General features: G+C 45.5%; 1 protein-coding gene across 5 annotated transcripts in view; it reads right to left on the bottom strand.

The window, feature by feature from the left end:
• The window catches only part of BICRAL (BICRA like chromatin remodeling complex associated protein), a 118,261-nt gene that overhangs the window by 86,680 nt on the left and 6,170 nt on the right, over positions 1-25,411 (bottom strand). The window contains exon 1 of one of the 5 annotated variants that reach the window (XM_055389661.2): positions 18,207-22,427. The exons of the other annotated variants lie outside the window; for them this stretch is intronic. The gene's annotated coding sequence lies outside the window, so the exon portion shown is untranslated. Of the gene's footprint in view, positions 1-18,206; positions 22,428-25,411 lie in introns of those variants that run through there. 5 annotated transcript variants of the gene reach the window in all.

Genomic DNA, 25,411 nt, shown 5'->3' with positions numbered 1-25,411 from the left:
TTTAATAATATGGCAAAACAAAAACAACTTTTTCCCCAGATTATTACAAAACTTCATTTAAATGAGGGATATGCTTCGTATATTAAAATTTAAAATTATAGTTTATATAGACAGGATTTTGGTAGTGAATGTAAGATTAGAAAACTTTTTAAGAGGAAAGTTCTTAAAATGGCTTTACTATATGCAAATAGCTTTAATTGTATTCTCTACAATTTAATTACGTACAATAAAATGGCCACTCCTATGATTCCCATCTGTGTATGTGACTTAGAAAGAAAGGCAACTGGACAGTAAAAAAAAAGAGGATGGAAATATAATTGAAATGTTCTAACACATGCTTGGACCTCCAAATAAACAGGCCCAGTGTCCACATAACAATGAAAAGTGAAAGTGTTTTTCTTTTTTTCCCTCCAAATGTTCCCCTTGGTTGTTAAACATTCTCAGAAGTGGAGAATGAAAATGCTGGAGATTGAGTAGTGATATGCATGATCAGATGTATCCAGATCACAGAAATACCAACACATACCAGAAGAGTTAGTAAGTGTTCTATAGAGTGTTTGTGAAACAAATTTTTTTAAATTATCGGTGTGCATAAATAAGGTATATACTTTTATTTGTACGTATAGACGTACTTATATTCTGAGGTTTAAGTGTACTGGCTCTGTATTCAGACTGACCTGGGTTCAAATTCTAATTTTGTCACTTACCAGGTGTGTGGCTTTGGGCAAGTCATTTCACCACTCAAGGCTTCAACTTCCTCATCTATAAAATGGGGATGATTATAGTACCCACCTCTGAGAGTTATTTTAAGCGTTCAGGAACTAGTGTAAAATGTTTAGCATGGTGTCTGAAACATAATGAGAGTTCAATACATTCAACTGTACTGCCTTATTTTAGTTATGTGTCAGGTTAAGCCCTGTGAGATCTTCCCATGTGAATATTCAATGGCAGTCTCCTATGATTCAACCTAATATGTTTCTCTTATGTTCCCTCCTGGATAGGGAGCTCCTCAAGGATGCCAGACCATCATCTCCATACTTAAATTCTCTAAGAGCCTAGCAGAGTTATTTTGAATATAGTTTGCTCACAATCAATGCTTTTGCAATAAAAGCAACATAGCCCAGTCCACAAGATCTACAAGAAATTAGCGTATCTCTATCTAGAGACCCATATATTAAGGGGGTAAAGTAGCTCTCCTTAAACCATGTAAAACCATTGCCCAGTTGATTACAGGCAGTACTATACAGCCTAATGGTTTAGAGTTCTCTCTCTCCAGTTTTATCACTGCCATTTTTTAGCCACGTGATTTTGGCCTAGTTTAAAAATTTCTCTCACCTAAGTTTCCTCATCTGTAAAATGGAGATAGTAATAACCTATATCTCAGGTTGGTTGGAGGAGAGTTCAATAATATTAAGTATATAAAACCTTTGCTTTGGTGAGGTACGGTGGCTCATGCCTGTAATCCTAACAATTTGGGAGGCTGAGGCAGGAGGGTCGCTTGAGCCCAGGAGTTTGAGACCAGCCTGGGCAACATGGTCAGATCCCATTTCTACAAAAAATACAAAAATTAGCTGGGCATGGTGGCATGTGCCTGTGGTCCCAGCTACTTGGGAGGCTGGGGCGGGAGGATCACTTGAGTCTGGGAGGCTGAGTCTGTAGTGAGCCATGATCAAGCCACTGCACTCCAGCCTGGGCGACAGAGCAAGACCCTGTCTCAAAAATAAAAAAATAATAATAAAAATAAGGGCTGGGCTCAGTGGCTCATGCCTGTAATCCCAGCACTTTGGGAGGCCAAGGTAGAAGGATCACAAGGTCAGGAGTTCAAGACCAGCCTGGCCAAGAGACCAGCCTGGTCAATATGGTGAAACCCCATCTCTACTAAAAATACAAGAATTAGCCAGGCGTGGTGGCGGGTGCCTGTAATCCCAGCTACTCGGGAGGCTGAGGCAGGAGAATTGCTTGAATCCAGGAAGCAGAGATTGCACCATTGCACTCCAGCCTGGGTGACAGAGAAAGACTCTGACTCAAAATAAATAAATAAATAAAATAAAAAACCTTTGCTTCAGTGTCCCATATATAGTATTGAATAACAGTTGCCATTATTGTTGTGGTGGTTGTTGTTATTAAAAGTACCGTGGAATTATTTTCAAAGCAATGATAAGCCATTTATTGGAGTGATTACAAATGTTTTCAATACCTTGCCTACATTATTTTATTCAATATATGAATTTAAACACTTCACATCATCCTTGTAGAGGACTAAAGCTATTTGTCTCTATATTAAATGACATGTTTCAAGCTGGTTATTTTCCTTGACAGACTTAAAAAAAATCTGAACTCCTAAAAGCTTTCAGTACAAGGATAAGGAATTAATACAATATAGCAGAATCGTTAATAATTAAAAAAAAGCATTCAGCACTCCCGCTGGCCTTCCTGTCTTACCCATGTAGACTGTTTCCCCATAGAGTATGTTGGGGGGAGGACAGCCATCAGGTTAGGGGGGCACCACATGCTGCTGGAAGGCATGCCCAGGATGTGCCATTCACTGGCTCCCAGGTCCCCTTGGTATTCTATCAGAACTCTTTAACTCTCCTAAATAGAGCATTCCTTCTATTCCACCTGCTCAGGAGGATGGGGGAGTGGAGAGGAAGTGGAATGGAGGTCACATAATCAGGCTTTAAGGTGCTACTACAAAGCACACTTGGAGCTTGGTGAGAAAGTCTCTAAGATAGAACACCCATGTAAAGGGACTTGCCCAATAAATGTCAGTGTGCTTTCCGAAAATGAAACTACTAAGAGGTAAAACATCTGAAGAAGGAACTACTCTGGCCGGGCGCAGTGGCTCACGCCTGTGATCCCAGCACTTCGGGAGGCTGAAGCGGGCGGATCACCTGAGGTCAGGATTGTTCAAGACCAGCCTGGCCAACATGGTGAAACCCTGTCTCTACCAAAAATACAAAATTTAGCTGGGTGTGGTGGCGCGCACCTGTAGTCCCAGCTACTTGAGAGGCTGAGACAGGAGAATCGCTTGAACCTGGGAGGCGGAGGTTGCAGTTAGTTGAGATCGCGCCACTGCACTCCAGCCTGGGCAACAAGAGCGAAACTCTGTCTCAAAAAAAAAAAGGAACCACTCTGAAAAAGATGACTCATAAATATGAGTGGAAGACAAGGAAATAAGTATGTACTAAGCAGGCACCAAGAAATATCCTTGACAATAAAGAAAAAAAAAAACTATGGGAGTGGAGACACTGTGTGACCCTCACAAGTATTCTGATCACTAAAGAGCCACATTCTTACTTGAGCACTTTTTAGAGCCTGATGAAATATCCTTAGACCATATAATTCTTTCTTTCCTAAATCTTCCAATTACTAGTTCCATTTCCCAGGGACCCTAATACTGTTAAAAGTGACACCCTGCGCAAAGGTACAAGTACTCTTATACTCCAAATGTTTATATATCTCTCTCACTATAAATCATACCAATCAACTACTAGTTAGGTGTATTTATCAATCCTGAGTCAGGTCTAAGACAATCAGGAGGATGTTCAGAGATTGCCAGTCAGAGCAAAGGGCACTGATGCTCTGAAAGGATATTTCGCACGCAGCCTGGTGAAAATGCGATGAGTTACTCCTGTCCCACCACATGCAAGCACCAAAACTCAAGTAATCATCTTCCCTTCTGAATTTGCTCTTCCTCTCTAGTCTCTATGCATGTTTGTAACACCCACCTTTCCCCTAGACCAACCCCTGGATATTTTTCATTTGTCTATGATTCCTCCTCATTCTCCCTCAAAGCATGGAGCTGTTGGAGCTCAGAAAAATGATAGCTTGAAAGATGGCACCCTGATATGCTGAACTAAAGAATGGGCTTCAAGGTCTCTCTGACCTCTCCTCCTCCAAACCCCTATCTTTTCAGTCCTCCGTCTCTCTCAAAGCACAGGATGTTCTCTGAAGTTCCCTTAACTACTGGACCCCAAAAGAGAAACAGAATTGCCTTAGGTCTCCTCTCTGAAATCTCATTATTTGTCACAGAAAAGACTGAGAAATGCAATCACATCTGGACGGGTTTTTTCACAAGATAATGTCTGCCTCTCACTCAAATTCCAAACAATCATTTACAAAATAATTTCTGTCCCCTGGACCATTTATTCTTCTTAAAAATCATTTGCTACCCTTCAAAATTGCTCTGATCGCTTAAGCCCAGGAGGTCAAAGCTGCAATGAGCCATCATCCCCAAAAACAGGCTGGCCAGCTGGGCGCGGTGGCTCACGCCTGTAATCCCAGCACTTTTGGGAAGCCGAGGCGGATAGGTCACCTGAGGTCAGGAGTTTGAGACCAGCCTGGCCAACATGAAGAAACCCTGTCTCTACTAAAAATACAAAAATTAGCCAGGCGTGGCGGTGGGCGCCTGTAATCCCAGCTACTCGGGATGCTGAGGCATGAGAATCGCTTGAACCCAGGAGGCAGAGGTTGCAGTGAGCTGAGATTGTGCCACTGCACTCTAGCCTGGGTGACAGAGCGAGACTCCATCTCACACACACAAAAAAAGGCTGGCCAAGGTGGCTCTTGCCTATAATCCCAGCACTTCAGGAGGCCTAGGCTAGAGAACTGCTTGAGCCCAGAAGTTCGAGACCAGCCTGGGCAACATGGTGATGCTTTGTATTTTTTAAAATTTTTTGTTTTTTAATTGCAGCCAGGTGCAGTGGCTCACGACTGTAATCCCAGCACTTTGGGAGGCTGAGGTGGGTGGATCACCTGAAGTCAGGAGTTCAAGACCACCCTGGCCAACATGGCGAAACCTTGTCTCTACAAAAATAGAAAAATTAGCTGGGCATGATGGCGGGTGCCTGTAATTCCAGCTACTCAGGAGGCTGAGGCGGAAGAATCCCTTGAACCCAGGAGGCAGAAGTTGCAGTGAGCCGAGATCGTGCCATTGCACTCCAGCCCGGGCGACAGAGCAAGACTCCGTCTCAAAAAAAAAAAAATTGCTCCACTCCCCATCTCCCCTTCTCCTATGAAGAAGGGTACTTAGGCACCTGAACCTCATTGGGTTATTGGGTAATCATTCTCCTGCTATTCCCCCATGCTATACATGTTAAATATTAAATAAATTGTTATGTCTTTTCTCCTCTTAATCTGTCTACTGCCAGTTCATTTTCAGCAAACTTTCACAGGGCGGAGGTGAAGCTTTCCCTTGGTCCCTACAAAACTCACTTCCAAAATCTCCCTCGAATACCATCCTCCCTCAATGGTAATTCTTTGCCAATTACCATCACCTGAATTCAGGTCCTCCTATTGCTTGGCCTCCCATTGATCTCCTATCCAAATTGCTACAAAGATCATCTTTCTAGATTCTAGAGCTGGTTGTGTCACACCTTCATCAGCACCTCACTGCCTCACTGCCCAGGGATGTTTATTGCAAGTACAGATTCCCAAACCCAAATCCAAAACCAGAGAATGGGAATTTCTAGGGCAAGCTGAGAAGTGGTGAGAAGTGGTATATGTACTTTCAAGTGGCTCAGTAATTGGCTCCACCTGCCTCCCCAGGCACATCTCGAGCCAGTCCTCTCCTAGTACCCTGTGGTCCCTTTACAGAGAATACCCTGCCCCTGAACAAACAGATCCAGATTTGGACATATCCTTTCCCCTCTGCCTGGAATTCCCTTTTCCTGTGGCACAAGTCCACCATTCTTCAAGGCCCAGCTCCAATGCCACCTCCTCTGGGAAGCCTTCTCCCGTCGCCTACCTCAGTGGCTTTCAAACATCTTTGCTTGAGACTCAATCCCAAGAAACACATTTCACATTGTAATTCAGTAGATATATAATTGAAACAAAGGTTTTCGAAAAAAATATCTAAACCTACTATGGAGGATGCATCTTGATGTATTTCATTCTATATTGTCTTTATTTTTTCAAATGCTGTTAGGCACTTGGTAAAGGACTTCATGATTCACTAATGGAGGTGACCCCATTTGAAAAACATTGCTTAAAATGAGTGAGTCCCTTCTCTATGCACTCTATACACACCTCTATTACCCACTGATCACTTTACAATAATGATTTGTTTACAGTCTGCCTTCATCCTCCTCCTCCCCTCCCCAGACAGGCACATACCACAACCAAATTGGCATATCTTGTGACAGTTCCACAGCTGTTGACAAATGCAGAAATGCGAATATTGGAGAATAAATACTTTAATTGCTTTTGCTCATGTCTAATTTTTTTTTCTTTTCTGATTACAATTCACAGCATAGTCTATTGGAGACTATGCTATTGGAGACTCAGCCTCCCAAGAGGCTGAGCCTGGGAATTATACTAGCTTCAACCCTTCAGTTAACAGCAATTTTTAAAAACAGCCATTGTATCTCAGTACAATTTAACCAAGGTGTTATTCTCTCCCTCAAAAACAAAAACCACATACACGAAAAACCATCAGAAAATATTTTGTCGGGTTGCTAGCCAAGAGAGTGCAAATGTGGGTAAACAAATCTCTTACTTAGATACTTGCAAGCAAATAGTCAAAAACCTCAAAACCCTCCTTCCCTACCACTTCAGACAGGACCCCCCCACCACCCCCCGCCACCCCCACAGGGGTGGGGATGCAGATATAGAGGCCTTTCTATCTGCGCAGCCTGAAGCTCAATTTCTCACTAGGCTGTCCCTAACAACACAAACAAATGAGAAAAGTAGAAAAAACAAAAAGAAACCAGAGCAGCTAAAAAGCATCACGTAATGAAGCCGGGCCGCAAGTTCCGGTGCGAATTGTACCTGTGACGGATGCACGGGCGCAGCGGCGGCCCGCAGGGGGAGGGGTCCTCTTTCTGCAGCACGTGGCGCCAACGACAGGAAACCTGCCTGCAACACCCGCCAACCCTGTACACCGCTCATTTGCAGCATCGTCATTTGTGTGATGCTAATTTGCTCCATGTCCTTGTAAACGTTCTTACAGAGATAAATGAAAATCTACTGCAGGCTTGGGGTGGCCCTGGGCAGGCTAGGAGAGAAGGAGGGACCCAGCAATCCCCAGGTGTCAGTGAAAAGCTTTGGGAGTAGGAGTACAGAGTAGGCAATCCTGTTCAGAGAGGGGAGGGCCGGGTGCGGTGGCTCACGCCTGTAATCCCAGCACTTTGTAAGGCCGAGGCAGGCGGATCACTTGAGGTCAGGAGTTCGTGGCCAACGTGGTGAAACCGTCTCTACTAAAAATACAAAAATTAGCGGGGCGTGGTGGCGGGCACCTGGAATCCCAGCTACTCGGTAGGCTGAGGCAGGAGAATGACTTGAACTCGGGAGGTGGAGGCTACAGTGAGTGGAAATCGCGCCACTGCACTCCAGACTGAAAAAAAAAAAAACACTGACCGGGCGGGGTGGCTCATGCCTGTAATCCCAGCACTTTGGGAGGCCGAGGCGGGTGGATCACCTAAGGTCAGGAGTTCGAGACCAGCCTGGCCAACATGGTGAACCCCCGTCTCTACTAAAAATACAAAAAATTAGCTGGGTATGGTGGCGGGTGCCTGTAATCCCAGCTACTCTGGAGGCTGAGGGAGGAGAATCGCTTGAACCTGGGAGGCGGAGGTTGCAGTGAGCTGAGACTGCGCCACTGCACTCCAGTCTGGGCAATATGAGCAAGACTCCGTCTCAAAAAAAAAAACAAAAACAAAAACATAATAATAATAAAATTAGCCGGGCATGGTGGCATGTGCCTGTAATCCCAGCTACTCGGGAAGCTAAGGCATGAGGATCGCTTGAACCCAAGAGGCGAACGTTGCAGTGAGCTGAGATCACGCCTCTGCACTCCAGCCTGGGTGACAGAGCAAGACCCTGTCTTAAAAAACAAAAGAAAACAAAAAACTAAGAGAGGGAAGAACAGGAGATACTTTAAAGCTGGGTTTTAAAGAATGACTAAGAGTTCTCCAAATCACATGGGGAAAGGCAGAAGAGAGCTCCTGGTAGAGGAACCCAAGAGAGTGTATGTGGCGAAGTCCTTAAATATAAATGAGGGGGACAGGCAGATGATGAGGGGCTTTGCAGATCATGGAAGGGTGTGGATGATCCGTAGGCCGCTGCTTTCCACACTGCAGGTCACAATGCAGTAGGCTGTGCAAGTCATGAGACTGTGACCAGCTTTTATAAAAAATGAAAGAACCTAGATCAGAAGATACCAGAATACATACAAGCAGTAAGGGTGTAAACTTGGGAAATCTGTTTCAGTTATAAATGTGTCTGTGTATGTATGCACTTGTTTGTAATATAAGTGTATTTCTTACTGTGGTGGTGATCTTTAAGTTTTTGAACAAAAAAAATTCTAGACAAACAGGACACAATAAGAGAATGCTATGAACAGATTTGAATTCCATGAGGATAAATGTGGTAGCAGTATGGAAGGTCGGTGGGCGGAGGTGAGGGCTCCGAGCACACATGGTATTGTGTTTGTGTGAGGCTTCTCCAGCCCAGACAGTGAGCTTGATGCTCTAGGACAGAGACTCTGTGTCATGTAGCTCCCAGTCCCGGTACTTGGCACACAGTAGGCACTAAAGGAATGTTTCTTGACCAGATATGGTAACTAACTTCCAAGATGGCCCCTAGCAAGCCTCACCTCCTGGTATTCTCACCTTTGTGCATCCTCCCTCCTACTGTGTACCACGGTTGGTTTGGGTGACCAATAGGATAGGGCAGAAGCTTCCCATCTTGGGTGCTCTCTGGATCACTCACTCTGGGAGAAGCTGGCTGCCATGTCATGAGGACACTCAGAGAGTCTATGGACAGACCCATGTGGTGAGGAACTGAAGTCTCCAGCCAATAGCTAATAGCTTAGGCATCCTGTTGGTAGCCAGACCGCCTCACGGGTGAGCTTGGAAACAGATCATCCCCAGCCTACCCTTCACAGGACTGCAGCCCCAGGGACCAGCTTAACTATAAACTCATGAGAGACCCTGAGACAAAAACACTCAACTAAGCTCTTCTTGCATTCCTGACCCACAGAACTGTGACGTAATAAATGCTTGCTGTTTTAAGCTGCTACATTTTAGGGTGCCTTGTTATATAGTCATAGACAACCAATACACTGGGTTAACATGAAGTCCAGAAACGTTTAAAATATATTAGAGTTACCCATTCTTTACTACCATTTTGTTTTTTCTCAAAGCATCTGTCACATCACATCTTTAGCCTGCTTAGAGAACGACATCTGACCCAACCTGGGCCATTAGGATCCTCTCTTCTGGGTATTAGCAGTTGGGACACAGAGACTGGGTCAGCTGTGAGGAGCAGACTACAAGGCTAGAAAGCCTAGGTGGCAAGGCCACCATTTTGGAGAAGTGGTAATGGGGCCCATGTAAGTGCACGGCCTCAGAAGGACCAGTGATTGGGGTAGAGGGGAAGAAAGCAGATTCTCACTGGGCATGGAGGGGAGAAGGGAGGAGAAAGTGCCTGATTGATATCTGAGCCCCCGGAGGCCTGGCTGGCTTTCTAGCTTTGGAGTTGCAATATTTCCTTTCCTTACAATTATTCCTCATTCTACCTGCTAATCTGAGCAAGCTCACTTTCTTGCAAACCAAAGATCCTGGAATATGCTGGCCAGCTTCTGTCCAGTGCTGGCCAGAGAAGCAGCTCCTCCTTTTGTGGCAGGCCAAGTATCTCTCCAGAGAGAACAACCCACCAAAGATTAAGCTTTAGTATTACTGCTATGTAAAAACTACTATCAATGGTCCTCTCGGACCATCCAACTCCTTTTGCCTTCACTTCACTTTCAGCCAGTAATCTTTTGATTATTAATGGACTTCACTTTTAAAAGTAGTGTTCCGGCCAGCTGACCTAATCATTCCAGTAGTTGGTAAGTTCATGCCCATTATAAATTCACAGATTGGCTTTCGAGGACAAATCATTCTTGAGTAACCTCCATTTCATTTCCACTGCTCTGGGTCAAGCCCTGTCATTTATCCAGTGAACCATTACAATAGCCTCCCAATGGCACTTCCCCTACTCCAATCCATTCTCTTCACCTTCTTCTAAAACACAAATCTGATGCCTCACTCCCTGCTCTAAACCATCTGACAGGTCCCCAAGCACCCTCAGAATGACTGGCATCTCCAGCCCCATCTTCCACCACGCCTCCTCCATGCTGCTCCAGACCACTCTCCACTCTTGCCATGCAGTGTTATTCTCAAGTTTCTCAATTGGTGTCCACCCAGCTCTGCCTGTGTTCTTCCTGTTGCCTGGTGTTCCTTTCCTATGGACACCTCCCCTGCCTTCCCACTTTTCCCACCCTCCTGTTTCCTCTGTACTTCCATAGAACTTCCTTCCTCCTTGATAACACACAGTATGGTCAGCTTGACTAATAATTACTTGTCCTGTCTGTCCCTGGATTGTAAGCCTCAAGGAGATGAAGACTACACTTTGTTCATTTTTATACTTCCCTTCTCCCCAGGGCCAACTACAGTAGCTTGCATCAATATGTTAAGCTAACATTTCTTGAGTCTTTACCGTATCAAGCCACCTGGCTGGTGTTGCAGGTAGCAGACACTCAACAAACACCCACTGGATTAAAGTCAGTCAGGGTGGCATGGACAAGTGTTCCCTGGATCTAATGATGTTCAGATGAGATGCCCATCTATCATCTGTGTTTGCAGAGCTGAGACAGCAGAGTTAGACTCATGGTGGCATCCATGGTGAGGCGATGAATGAATCTCCGCCTAGCCTTTTACAAAAAAACTTTTACATGAGGCATAATTTCTCATTTAAAATTAAGTGACATTAATTAATAATTAAATGACATAAATAGAAAACAAAAAAAAAGCACTGGAATTAATAAGCAATCAGACAAATCCACACACATACAATACAGTTTTTCCTCTTTTTAAACAATTAATTAAATTGACATTCCTCTCTCCTCTTTTCTTTCCCTTTCTTTCTTTGAGACAGAGGCTTAACTCTGTTGCCCAGGCTGGAGTGCTGTGGCACAATCTTGGCTCACTACAACCTCTGCCTCCCAGGTTCAATCAATTCTTCTTCTTTTTTTTTTTTTTTTTTTGAGATGGAGTCTCACTCTGTTGCCCAGGCTGGAGTGCAGTGGCGCCATCTCAGCTCACTGCAAGCTCCACCTTCCGGGTTCACGCCATTCTCCTATCTCAGCCTCGCGAGTAGCTGGGACTACAGACGCCTGCCACCACGCCTGGCTAATTTTTTGTATTTTTAGTAGAGACGAGGTTTCACTGTGTTAGCCAGGATGGTCTCGATCTCCTGACCTCATGATTCGCCCGCCTTGGCCTCCCAAAGTGCTGGGATTACAGGCGTGAGCCGCGGCACCTGGCACAATCAATTCTTCTGTTTCAGACTCCCGAGTAGCTCGGATTACTGGTGCTCACCACCACACCCAGCTAATTTTTGTATTTTTAGCAGAGACGGGGTTTCACCATGTTGGCCAGGCTGGTCTCAAACTGCTAACCTCAAGTGATCCACCCGCTCGGCCTCCCAAAGTGCTGAGATTACAGGCGTGACCCACTGTGCCAGGCCTCTTTCTCTGTCTTTCTACAATTGCAATTATGACTCATAAGCACATTACAGGATGCTAAGTTTAGGTGAACAAATATTAGAGAATGGCATGGGAGTGGATTCCCCAGTTAGCCAGTTTGCATGTTTCAGAGCTAAGGCAAGTGGGTCAATCCACAGGTGACTTTATTGTAGTTCTTTCAAAAGAGTCAGCATCTACACATGAAGGTAGAAGCAGAATCTGGTCCTGATTTGTCCACTGACGATCCTTGTCCTGCCTCCAACTCTTCATCTCTCTCTCTTACCCCCAAGATTTGTGGAAAAGCCCCAGCTCTGGGCAAACTTGAGACTGATGACACAATCCTAAAGAACTTGACTATTCAGATAATATCAGAGAACTTTACAAAGTCACTCCTAAAGCAATTGATGAAAAAGTACCGGAAGGCTGGGCATGGTGGCTCACATCTGCATTCCCAGCACTTTGGGAAGCCAAGGTGGATGGATAGCTTGAGCCCAGGAGTTCGAGACCAGCCTGGGCAAAATCCTGTCTCTACCAGAAATACAAAAATTAGCCAGTCTTATAACCTGGTCTCAAAAGAAATAAATAGAAAACAAAAACAAAAAGCACTGGAATTAGTAGCAAACAAACAAATCCCCACATATACAATATAGTTTTTCCTCTTTTTAAACGATTTCTACACACTAAGTTTCTATCTTCCACAGGCTATATAATCAATCATTATATATTGCCTCAAATCAATGCTCACCCCTACAGGTTCTTAAAAAAAAAGCAGCAAATAATATTGCCTTGATCCCTGACAGCCTGTAGAGCTACCAACAAGAGAGCACCAGGAATCGCCCACTTGTACGATACATGAAGTCCCACAGTGGCTCTGGCTTTCTGGGGAACTCACACCTTTATCAAGAGCCTATATTTTCCTTGGCTTATGTTTGCAACACACGTTTCACTCAAGCTTCACCTTTCACTTCATCATCATTCTTCAGATGAAAAGAGTTTCTATTACCTGAAGGGAATTACTCTGTGAAGACAACGAACAGAAAAAAATAGCATGCCATGTTTAAACACATACATGGAGCAGGGGGCGTGGCTTCCTCACTAGCTCAATGACTGTCTCCCTCCCCACAAGCCTCCCAGGATGTACTTGAATTTGCGCCTCAGCAAATTTCAAATTACTACATGTCATGGACCACTGGGATCTCTCCCAGAGAGAACTCCCAATTGTCAGAGCTACAAATCCCTGGCAACATAGCCCTGTTACGCATTCACATTCCTAAATGTTTCCTGCCATTGTTCCGTCCTCCAAATCAGCCTCTTTCACTGTTTAGCAATAATAATGCAACTTTGTAATAGTTACTTTGTAAAAGCAAACTTTCATTATTATTACCAACTACAGAAGGGAAAAGTCTCTGCAGCACAAATAGGTTCTCACTTGACAAGACATTTTACAGGAGTTGGCTCAGCATGCATAGTTCCTTATTGCTACAGCATTGTAATGACACAAAGACAGCTCTTTATCCAATTCAACAAACACCTTTGAGCCCCATAAAGTGCAAGGCATCATCTATTCACAAAATTGTTTTTCTAACATTTTTAAAACATAACCTAGGCTGGGCGTGGTCGCTCATGCCTGTAATCCCAGCACTTTGGGAGGCTGAGGCAGGCGGATCACGAGGTCAGGAGATCAAGACCATCCTGGCTAATACGGTAAAATCCCGTCTCTACTAAAAATACAGAAACTTAGCCAGGCGTAGTGGCACAAGCCTGTTGTCCCAGTTACTCAGGAGGCTGAGGCAGGAGAATGGCATGAACCCGGGAGGCAGAGCTTGCAGTGAGCTGAGATCGCACCACTGCATTCCAGCCTGGGTGACAAAGCAAGACTCCATCTCAAACAAACAAACAAACAAAAAGCCCCATAACCTATAAAAAGAAATACAACCTATCTCTCAAGTCGTGTATGTGTATATATAGAATATAGTTACATAATATAAATCTATATATGCAACACAAAACTCTTTTTTTTTTTTAAGACAGAGTCTTACTCTGCTGCCCAGGTGCAATCATGGCTCACTGCAGCCTCAACTTCCCAGGCTCAGGTGATCCTCCAACCTCAGCCTCTGGAGTAGCTGGGAACTACAGGCACGTGCCACCACACCTGGCTAATTTTTTTTATTTTTGTGGAGACGAGGTTACGCCATGTTGCCTAAGCTGGTCTTGAACTCCTAGGCTCAAGCAATCCTCCCACCCACCTCCGCCTCCCAAAGTGCTGGGATTACAGGTGTGGGCCACTGTGCCCAACAGACATTTTTGGTTTTTTTTTGGAGACAAAGTCTTGCTCTGTCGCCCAGGCTGGAGTACAGTGGCGTGATCTTGGCTCACTGCAACCTCTGCCTCCCGGGTTCAAGTGATTCTCCTGCCTCAGCCTCCCGAGTAGCTGGGACTACAGGCGCGTGCCACCACACCCAGCTAATTTTTGTATTTTTAGTAGAGACAGGGTTTCACCATGTTGGGCAGGCTGGTCTTGAACTCCTGACCTCAGGTGATCCGCCCGCCTCGGCCTCCCAAAGTGCTGGGATTACAGGTGTGAGCCACTGTGCCCAGCCTTGGCAGACATTTAATATGCTATTTTCTTTTGTCTTTTTTTTTTTTTTTTAATGCACTAAATGCATTTCATGACCTCACTGGCTTGGTACCTGCATTTTGAAAATGCTCGTTTTTTTTGTTTGTTTTTTGTTTTTTTCTGAGACAGAGTCTCACTCTGTTGCTCAGGCTGGAGTGCAGTGGCGTAATCTTGGCTCACTGCAACCTCCACCTCCTGGGTTGAAGTGATTCTCTTGCCTTAGCCTCCCAAGTACCTGGGATTACAGGTACATGCCACCATGCCCAGCTAATTTTTATATTTTTAGTAGAGATGGGGTTTCACCATGTCAGCCAGGCTGGTCTTGAACCCCTGACCTCAAGTGATCCGCTCGCCTTAGCCTCCCAAAGTGCTGAAATTACAGGTGTGAGCCACCGCACCCAGCTGAAAACACTGGTTTGTAGTATTTCAAGAAAAGCGGCACATCATAGCAAACAATAAAATCCTACCTAAAGAAGATAACCTTAAAAATTCTAGGCAGAAGAATAATTTTTTGCTTCTTATTTAACTTTCAACTGCCAGGACATTTTAAAAGTATTTGAACTCAATGAATAAGCATTTATATAAAAGCTTTTAAACGATCTCCAAATCTTTATCCTTTATCTTTTATCCTGAAGAACCTGAGACAGAAAAAGTAATCCTCTTCCCAATCTGTATTAAAGACTTACATCTGTGTCTTTTAAGAAATCTTAAACCCGTTCTTGCTTCAAATGATTACCCTCCTGGCAAGATTACCATAAAGATTAAATGAGATAATATAAGTGAAGTACCTCGTGGTTCCTGCTATGATTCAGGTTATTGGGTTATCTTTTCTTGAAAATGCTTGATCTGTTTGACCTTTGGGCTCATTTACCCAGAGAATCTGTTCTACTGTGCAATAAAGGGCAGAGGCTCCCTCGAGGAGTTTACTAGCTCTATCAGTAAGAATAAATATCATTACAATCTAAGGTTCAAGAGTGCCAGGCTATTTCATTTATTCATTCAACAGATTTTTTTTTTTTTTTTTTTGAGACAGAGTCTCACTCTGTTACCCAAGCTGGAGTGCAGTGGGTATGATCACGGCTCACAGCAGCCTCGACCTCCCAGGCTCAAGCAATCCTCTGCCTCAGTCACCTGGGTAGCTGGGACTACAGGCGTGTACCACCACACCCGGCTTAAGTTATTTTACTGTTAGTAGAGACGAAGTATCATTGTTGCCCAGGCTGGTCTTGAACTCCTAGGCTCAAGGAATCCTCCCGTCTTGGCTCCCAAAGTGCTGGGATTATAGGTGTGTCTACCACACCCAGCTAGATAATTATTGGGTGCCTCACATGCCAGGCATGATGCCATAAACTGGGATTATGGGGTGTAAAAAATAGGAGACACAACCACATCCCTCCAGGAACTTACAATTAAATACTTAGCCTTTGTGAAGACACCTCATATACCACTAATATTACATAACACACAAGTGTTTTACATGCCCTTATCTGTAAAGTGAGATAAGATTAGATTAGTGGTTCCCAAAAGTGAAGATTTCACAGATAGCGAAGCTTTCATAAAAGAAATACTTTAAAAAAAGTTTTTAAAACTGTCATTGAAATCACTATATATCTTTATCTTTTCCTTTCATTACAAGCCAGTTAAATTTTGTCCTGGCATTAAAGGAACCCTCAGGGTTTGCCCAGCTCTGTCTTTCTAGGATTCTTTGGGGCCTTTTTGTTTTGTTTTTTCCTGGCATTATTTACATGTAAATTCTGCCCAACTATTCCCCAGCATTGCAGAAAGGCCAGAGACCTATTCATAAGGGAATCAATAAAGGGCCCTTTCCAAGAAAGTCATAGAGTACAAAGCAAATTCGGCTCCACCACTGACCTTAAGGACTGGGAACTGCAAAAGAACAAAAGTATAAAAGGTCGTGGTGACTGGAAGGCAGAAGGACCTGGCATTTTTGAGGAGCTACTGTAGGCCTGGCCCAATACTTGGTACTTTTCCATACTGTAAGCACTTTATTTAACATCATGATAATCCTGAAAGAAGTATGTATTTCTTTTTTTTTTTTTTTGAGACAAGGTCACCCAGGATAGAGTGCAGTGGTGCAATCATGGCTCGCTGAAGCCTCGACCTCCTGGGCTCAAGTCATCCTCCGATCTCAGCCTTCTGTGTAGCTAGGACTACAGGCCTGTGCCACCATGTCTCGCTATTTTTTTTGGTATTTTTTATAGAGATGGCAGGATCTTACCATGTTGTCCAGGCTGGTCTTGAACTCCTGGGCTCAAGTGATCCTCCTGCTTCAGCCTCCCAAAGTTCTGGGACTACAAGTATGAGCCACTGTGCCCAGCCAAGAAGTAAATATTTCTTTCTTTTTTAAAATTATCTCATGCAACAGATGAAAGAAGTATATATTTCTTTATCTGCACTTTGTAGTTGAAAGAAACCAAGCTCACAGAGGTTAGATATCATTTCCAATGTCACAGAGCTAGTATTGCACAACTAATCAGAATTAATTAATTTATTTATTGCACTCCAGCTCTGCTGCCCAGGCTGGATTGCAGTGGTGCAACCTCAGCTCACTGCAACCTCCACCTCCCAAGTTCAAGTGATCCTCCACCTCCCAAGTAGCTGGGATTACAGGTGCGTGCCACCATGCCCAGCTAATTTTTCTACTTTTAGTAGAGATGGGGGTTTCACCACGTTGGCCAGGCTGGTCTCGAACTCCTGGCCTCAGGTGATCCGCCAGCCTCAGCCTCCTAAACTGCTGGGATTACAGGCGTGAGCCACCGTGCCCTATCAACTAATCAGAATTTAAACTCAGATCTGTTCACTTAGCACCACTACATCTCACTGATAGGAAGAGACATGAGAGAACAGGTGCAGAAAAGTTTTAAGAGATTTAAGTACCTTTTTTTTAATTTGAGACAGAGTCTCACTCTATCACCCAGGCTGAAATGCAGTGGCGTGATCAGGCTGAAATGCAGTGGCGTGATCAGGCTGAAATGCAGTGGCGTGATCAGGCTGAAATGCAGTGGCGTGATCTCGGCTGACTGCAACCTCCACCTCCCAGGTTCAAGCAATTCTCGTACCTCAGCCTCCCAAATAGCTGGGATTACGGGTGCCAGCCACCATGCCCAGCTAATTTTAGTACTTTTAGTAGAGATCGGGTTTCGCCATGTTGGCCAGGCTGGTCTCCAACTCCCGGCGTCAAGTGATCCACCTGCCTCTACCTCCCAAATTGCTGGGATTATAGATGGGAGCCCCAAGCCTGGTCTTATGTACCTTTTGACAAGAAAGTAATTTAAAAGCAGTCGGACACAGTGGCTCATGCCTGTAATCCCAGCTCTTTGGGAGGCTGAGATGAGCAGAATGCTTGAGCCCAGGAGTTCAAGACCAGCCTGGGCAACATAGCAAGACCTTGCCTCTAATAATAATAATAATAGTAATAATAATAATAATGTTGAAACCACATTCAAAAGGCAATTTATACAGCTGACAATATATTACTCTATCTTAGAGTCAACAGCTAAGGCACCTAACTCTTTAACTAGGACTCTCCTGATCAGCTCAGCAAATATCCCTTGCCCCTGGACTCCTTTCCCTTACTCTGGAAATGAGAACAAGTCCCCTGACCCACTTTTTTTTTTTTTTTTTTTTTTTTAGTAGTAGAGATGGGGTTTCTCCATGTTGGTCAGGGTGGTCTCGAACTCCTGACCTCAGGTGATCCACCCGCCTCGGCCTCCCAATTTTTTTTTTTTTTTTTTGAGATGGAGTTTTGCTCTTGTTGCCCAGGCTGGAGTGCAATGGTGCAATCTCAGCTCACCACAACCTCAGCTCACCGCAACCTCCGCCTCCCAGGTTCAAGCGATTCTCCTGCCTCAGCCTCCTGAGTAGCTGGGATTACAGGTGTGCACCATCATGCCTGGCTAATTTTTGCATTTTTAGTACAGACGGGCTTTCACCATGTTAGTCAGGCTGGTCTCGAACTCCTGACCTCAGGTGATCCACCCACCCCCGGCCTCCCAAAGTGCTGAGATTACAGGGTTAAGCCACCACACCTGGCCATAAATCATCTCTTTAACAAGCACTTACTGTGTACCTCCTGTGTCCCAGGTGCTGTGTGAGGGACACAGCGTGGAATAAAACACATCCTTGCTTGGAGAAGCTCAAGCTGCAGAAGAGATACCTGTAAACAGATACTGACTTCACACACTCATAATCATCTAACCAGAACCAACAGAGGGCGAAACCCAGATAGGCTTCCCAGAAGAGGAGGAATTTATAAAACAGATCTTGTAGGAGGCAAGTGCCTTGTTATGCAGAGAAGATGAGGCATAGGATCACAGAGGAACCCAGGAGCAAGCAGCATGTGTAAAGGGACCTACCAGCTCTCTCCAAACCTTCTCCTCCAGGTTCACTCTGTCAGGCACCAAGATCACCACAGACCCAGTTCCACAAACTGGAACCTTCTACAACTCTTGCTTCCAGTTAATCACTGAGTCCTGTCCAGTCTCCTTCCAAATCTCTCAGACACTCCCCGTTCTTTCCTCTATCCTTACTCCCATCATCGCAGCCCAATGCCATTTCTCTCTGGCTCCTGCAATGGCCTCCAAACTAACGTCTGTTTATTTTTGTCCATGTAAATCCACTTCACACAGAGCATCCAGACTGATCCTTTGTTAAAGGGGGAAAAAAAGGAAAAATAATGTGATGCTCTCATCATCCTGCTTAAGCCCTTCGGCAGCTCCAGTGCCTTCAAGATTAAGCTGAAACTTCCTAACAGGATTTACAAAGCCCCTGGTGGGCTGGCCCCTGCTCACCTCTCTAACCTCATCTCTGATCTCCACTTCCAGCTTTGAAGTGCTTCAGTTCCTGACACAGTGGCTTATAACCCTGGTTGCCCATGAGAACCACCTGGGGAGCTTTAAGAAATACTGATGCCAAGGCCCCACTCCCAGAGATTCAGATTTACTCAAGGGGCATTAGGATGCTGTAAAGCCTCCATGAGATATCAATGAGCAGCCAGGGTTGAGAACATTGCTTTAGACTGACACGTCTCTGTCTCATGTCCAGGTTTGTTGCACATGACCTGTCTGTTGCTGGAAGCACTGGAGCTCTCCTAGCCTCCTGGCCAGAAAGCAGAGACGTTTTGGTCTCTCTCGTTCACTGCTGTAGTCCCAACACCTAGAAAAGTGCCTAGAACATAGTGGGTACTCCATAAATACCTGCAGAAAGAAAGAATGACTATGTGACTCTGCTTTCACCCTTCACCTGGATAGATGCCACTCAATTCTTTTTTCTTTTTTTTTTTTTGGACCCCACTCCGTCATAAGGACCCAGCTTATATTTCCCAAAAGATACTCCTGATTCTCCTGGTCTGAGATAGGTTACTCTGTATAATTTCAGCACTCAAGATTTCCATTGTAGTGTAAATCATACCACATTGTAATTATCTGTATATCTTACTTAGCTTCTGAGCTCTAAGGGAGCCCAGTCTGTGTGTTCACCAATACACCTGCACCATCTGGCAAAGTGCCTTAAAAAGTGCAGCAGGAATACATGGAAGTGAACAGACACAGTGTGCTGGGTGACAGCAGACCTCGGTGTGGCTGGAGTAGGGCGCTGGTGGGACGTGAGGCTGGTGAGGTACACCGCGGGCCAGATGCAAGAGGCCCAGCATTCACACTAAGGAGTCTGAACTGTATGAGACAATAGAGAGCCAGCAGAGGTTTTAAGTGACACAATCGGCTTGCATTTTAGGGCAATAACTGGCTGCGGTATAGAGAACTGGGGGATCCAGGGAAGCCCAAGGGTAACAAGACCAGATGGGAAACTGTAACAACAGCCCAGGGAGGAGAAGATGAGGAAGGAGCCAAACCTGAAGAGAGGGATCCAGACCAGAGAGACAGAGAGAGATCAGAGAGCATTAACAGTATTTGTCGACTGGGTGGACCGGTGAGAGAGAAGGAGGTGCTGTGGTTGGCTCTGATCCCCCGGTTGGAAGACTATGGATTTGGTGTCATGAGCATGGTCAGATGTAGTCTCATGATTACACAGGCCGTGTCAGAAGCCTGAACTCAGGAGCCAGACTGCCTCCATTCAAATCTTAGCTCTAGTTGCTTCTTGGCCTTTTGGCTAAGACCACATACAAATCTTAACTCTACGACTTAGCTAGCTCTCAGGCCTAGGGAAGTCAGCTTCACTTCAGTTCTTCATCTGTTAAATGAGAATAATAGTAGTATGTACATCACAGGGATGTTGTGAAGATTCAATGAGGTAAAACATGTAAATAGCCATTTCCTGGCACATAGCAAATGCCACATAAGAGAACAGGCTGGGCGCGGTGGCTCATGCCTGTAATCCCAGCACTTTGGGAGGCTGAGGCAGACAGATCACTTGAGGCCAGGAGTTCGAGACCTTTCTGGCCAACATGGCAAAACCCCATCTCTACTAAAAATACAAAAATTAGCCGGGCATGGTGGCCAGAGCCTGTAATCCCAAAACTTTGGGAGGCCAAGGCAGGTGGATCACGAAGTCAGGAGATCGAGACCATCCTGGCTAACAGGGTGAAACCCCGTCTCTAGTAAAAATACAAAAAATTAGCTGGGGCGTTGTGGCAGGCACCTATAGTCTCAGCTACTCAGGAGGCTGAGGCAGGAGAATGGGGTGAACCTGGGAGGCGGAGCTTGCAGTGAGCCGAGATTGCTCCATTGTACTCCAGCCTGGGTGACAGAGGGAGACTCCATCTCCAAAAAAAAAAAGAGTTAAAAAAAACTATTTATATAGAGCATGGTAGATTATCTGCATAAAGATGGCTGCCAACAGTTCTTTCCATCCCTCTAAGTGACTCTTGCTCCATCCATCAAAAAAAGCAGTCCATTTCTCCTTCCCTTGAATCTGGGCTGGCTTTGTGATATACTATGACCATATGAATGCAATAGAAGTGTCACTGTACCAATTCCAGCCAAAGCCACAGGAGGCCTGGTGGCATCTGCTTTTGCCCCCTTGGAAGCCAGCCACTGTGAAAAGAAGCTTGAACTCCACTACTGAATAACAAGAGCTCAAAGAGAGAGGGAGAGAGGGAGGACGGGGGAGGGGGGGAGAGGGAGAGAGAGAAAGAGAGAGAGCGCGTGCGAGAGACAGCGCAAGCATGTGCACATGGGGAGAAAAAGCCAGGTGCCCCAGCCCACAGCCAGCACCAAGGCCCCAGATGTGTGAGTGAAGCCATCTTGGAGGCTCCAGTACCAGTTGAACCCACAGAATTGTGAGAAATTATTGCTGTGTAAGCCAGTAAGCAGTAAGTTTTGGGGTGAGTCGTTACCCAACAATCAATAACTCAGACTTACGTATAGAAAAAAAAAAGATCTCTGGGGCAATAAGAACCTCATTTTGGGCCATCCTAAACATGAGGTGTTTGGGATAGTGGATAGTTACATGGAAACATCTAGAAAGCAGTTGGAAGATCAGGTCTGGGCTCAAGAGAGAGGCAGAGGGAGGAGCTGGGGATCTGAGAGTCAATCAGCACATGAACAGGACTTGGCACCCTGGGAGAAGGTAAGCTTGCCAAAGGAGGTGAGAGGAACAAGAAAAGAAATAGAATTCTGGCCTCACTTATATTTAAGGGATGGACACAGAGAAGTTTACAGGGATGAATAAAGAACCAAGAAAGAACCAGGGAGATAAACTCCTGCTGTGAGAAGAAGGGGTAATCAAATACTTAGGGCTACAAAGAGCAATGCATTTGAAAATTAGGAAGGAATGGGAATAGGGCAATTTCCATTTCAAATACAATGGCAGGGGCAGAAGTCGGATAAGTGGCTAAGGAGGGAATGACGACTGAGAAACTGGACACAGCAAATGTAGACTATTGTTTTAAAAGTCTATTGTTAGGGGAAGAAAGTTAGAACATCACTTGGGTGGATGATAGGACAAAAGGTAAATTGTTTTAAGTTGAGGAAACTTGCTTGCTGAGAGGAGATGCCAAAGAAAAGAGAGATTAAAAATCCTGAAGAAAGAGGTGACTGGGCCGGGCGCGGTGGCTCACGCCTGTAATCCTAACACTTTGGGAGGCCGAGACGGGTGGATTGCCTGAGCTCAGGAGTTCAAGACCAACCTGGGCAACACGGTGAAACCCCATCTCTACTAAAATACAAAAAAAAATTAGCTGGGCGTGACGGCGTTTGCCTGTAATCCCAGCTACTGGGGATGCTGAAGCAGGAGAATCGCTTGAACCCAGGAGGCGGAGGTTGCAGTGAGCTGAGATCACGCCATTGCACTCCAGCCTGGGCAACAGAGCAAGACTCCATCTCAAAAAAAAAAAAAAAAAAAAAGAAAGAAAGAGGTGACTGGTGGCTCGAGGTCCCAGGCAATGGAAGGGAGAGGACAGAGAACCCTGGTGGGAGCTTTGCCCTGAGTGAGAAAGAGAGACACAAAGAGGTGGGTCTTCACAGATAAGTTAGAAGTGAGAGGGGAGGCATGTGGAGGTCCTATCTGGCCGCCTGTTTTCTGTGAAGAGTAGGTAAGGTCATCTGCTGACAGGCAGTGAGCGTCTTGGGGAGAATGGTGTTCACTTCTAAAGAGTTTTCTAGGAAATGCATGAGGGGCTGCAGGAGTCAAGCCCAGACTCTTCAGAGACACCACCTTCCAGGGATACCCCACCTCCTGAGGAGTAGGCTCTTCACATGAGCTTTTCTCCTCTGACCTGCCCCAAATCCCATTGTCTTCTCTTGAGCTGGTCTCCTGCTTAGATTGCCCCACCTGGGAAGCTCTCATTCATTCCCAACTTCATTCTCCAAGTATTTGCTCAACATCCACACCATACCCAGCCCCATTTCTCTGGACAACATACTCTCCCTATTCCCCCAGGGTTTTCAAACCTTCTGCACACTTTCCAGACCCCCTACCTCCACCCTTTTCTCCTCATACTCAGCATGAGACCTCACTGTCTGCTTTATAGAGGGCGCAGAAACTATCAGAGTCATCTACCAACTACCATACATTTTCCTGCACCTGTACTCCCCTTTTCCTTTTCTATAAAGAAATGCTGATGCGGCATTTTAAAATTGCAGTTTAATTTAGGGAGGTCTTGATCAGCTGTTTTTGCTTTTGTTTAGAGACAGGGTCTCGTTTTGTTGCCCAGGCTGAAGTGCAGTGGCACACTCATGGCTCACTGCAGCCCCAACTCCTGGGATCAAGCGAGCTTCCTACCTCAGCCTCCTGAATAGCTGCAACTATAGGTGCATGCCACCATGCCCAGACAATTTTTTAAAACATTTTTTGTAGAGACAGGGTCTCACTATGTTGCCCAGGCTGGTCTCAAACTCTTAGCCTCAAGCAATCCTTTTGCCCCAGCCTTCCAAAGTGCTGGCATTACAGGCATGAACTGCCATGCCCAGCCTTGATCAGCACATTTTAAATGCAATAAATAGAATAGAAAATAGGGTCCACTGCACATAGTATTTATTGTTTCTTAAAACATCTGTTTCAATTATGACACATCTGTTACTATGAGTTGACGTCAAAAAGTCTATGTATGGCACGGTGGCTCACACCTGTAATCCCAGCACTTTGGGAGGCCGAGATGGGCGGATCACAAGGTCAGGAGATCCAGACCATCCTGGCTAACACAGTGAAACCCAATCTCTACTAAAAATACAAAAAAATTAGCCAGGCGTGGTGGCGGGCGCCTGTAGTCCCAGCTACTCAGGAGGCTAAGACAGGAGAATGGCATGAACTCGGGAGGCGGAGCTTGCAGTGAGCCCAGATTGTGCCACTACACTCCAGCCTGGGCAACAGAGCAAGACTCCGTCTCAAAAAAAAAAAAAAAAAGTTTCTGTATGTTAGCAAATTCTCATTAAAAACTTCAAACACGGCCTGTAATCCCAGCACTTTGGGAAGTGCTCATGCCTTCCCATGAAGTGTAGTGGCTCATGCCTGTAATCCCAGCACTTTGGGAAGCTGAGGCAGGCAGATCACCTAAGGTCAGGAGTTCAAGACCAGCCTGGCCAACATGGTGAAACCCCATCTCTACTAAAAATACAAAAATTAGCTGGGTGTGGTGGCGTACACCTGTAATCCCAGCTACTCAGGAGGCTGAGGAAGGAGAATCACTTGAACCCGGGAGGCGGGGGTTGCACTGAGCCAAGGTCGTGCCACCGCACTCCAGCCTTGGTGACAGAGTGAGACCCCGTCTGAAAAAAAACAAGTTCAAACAACAGTGCAATAGAGAGGATGTCCCTCCTCCTATCTATAACTACTCCTTGCACCTGTGTTTTAAGTGCCATTTCCTCCAGCTTTTCCAGGGCCCTTATGTGCTTTATGTCTTCTCTCTTGTTAATTCCTACTCATGCTTTCCCGTTCAGCTCAACCCCCTCCGAAGCTTTCCATGACCATCCCAACAAGGCAACCCCCACCACTAGTGGGCTCCTTGTAACTCTTTCTTTTATAGCAATGATTGGCCAAGTGTAGTAGCTCATGCCTGTAATCCCAGCACTTTGGAAGGCCGAGGTAGGAGGATCCCTTGAAGCCAAGAGTTCAAGACCAGACTGGGCAACACAGCAAGACCCTGTCTCTACAAAAACATTTAAAAATCAGGCCAGGCATGGTGGCTCATGCCTGTAATCCCAGCACCTTGGGAGGCTGAGGTGGATGGATCACCTGAGGTCAGGAGTTCAAGACCGGCCTGGCCAACATGGTGAAACCAGTCTCTACTAAAAATACAAAAAATTAGCCAGGCATGGTGGCAAGTGCCTGTAGTCCCAGCTACTCGGCAGGCTGAGGCAGGAGAATCACTTGAACTTGGGAGGCAGAGGTTGCAGTGAGCCGAGATTGCACCACTGCACTCTAGCCTGGGTGACAGAGCAAAACTCCATACCCCCACAACGAAAAAAAAAAAAAATGTCAGCTGGGGGCAGGGCACTGTGGCTCACACCTGTAATCCCAGCCCTTTGGGAAGCAGAGGCAGGTGGATCACCTAAGGTCAGGAGTTGGAGACTAGCTGGCCAACATGGCAAAACTCTGTTTCTACTAAAAATACAAAAATTAGCCACACATGGTGGTGTGTGCCTGTAATCCCAGCTACTAAGGAGGCTGGGGCAGGAGAATTGCTTGAACCTGGGAGGTGGAGGCTGCAGTGAGTCGACATGGCGCCACTGCACTCCAGCCTGAGAAACAGTGAGACTCAATCTAAAAAAAAAAAAAAAAAAAAAAAAAAAAATTAGCTGGGCACGGTGGCATGCATCTGTAGTCCCAGCTACTCAGGAGGCTGAAGTGGGAGAATTGCTTGAGCCCAGGAGTTT

This window comes from Gorilla gorilla, chromosome 5 (assembly GCF_029281585.2).
Source record: "Gorilla gorilla gorilla isolate KB3781 chromosome 5, NHGRI_mGorGor1-v2.1_pri, whole genome shotgun sequence".
Classification (NCBI taxonomy): domain Eukaryota; kingdom Metazoa; phylum Chordata; class Mammalia; order Primates; family Hominidae; genus Gorilla; species Gorilla gorilla.
The sequence above is the reverse complement of the archived record's forward strand: the minus strand, read 5'-3'. Positions and strand labels throughout refer to the sequence as shown.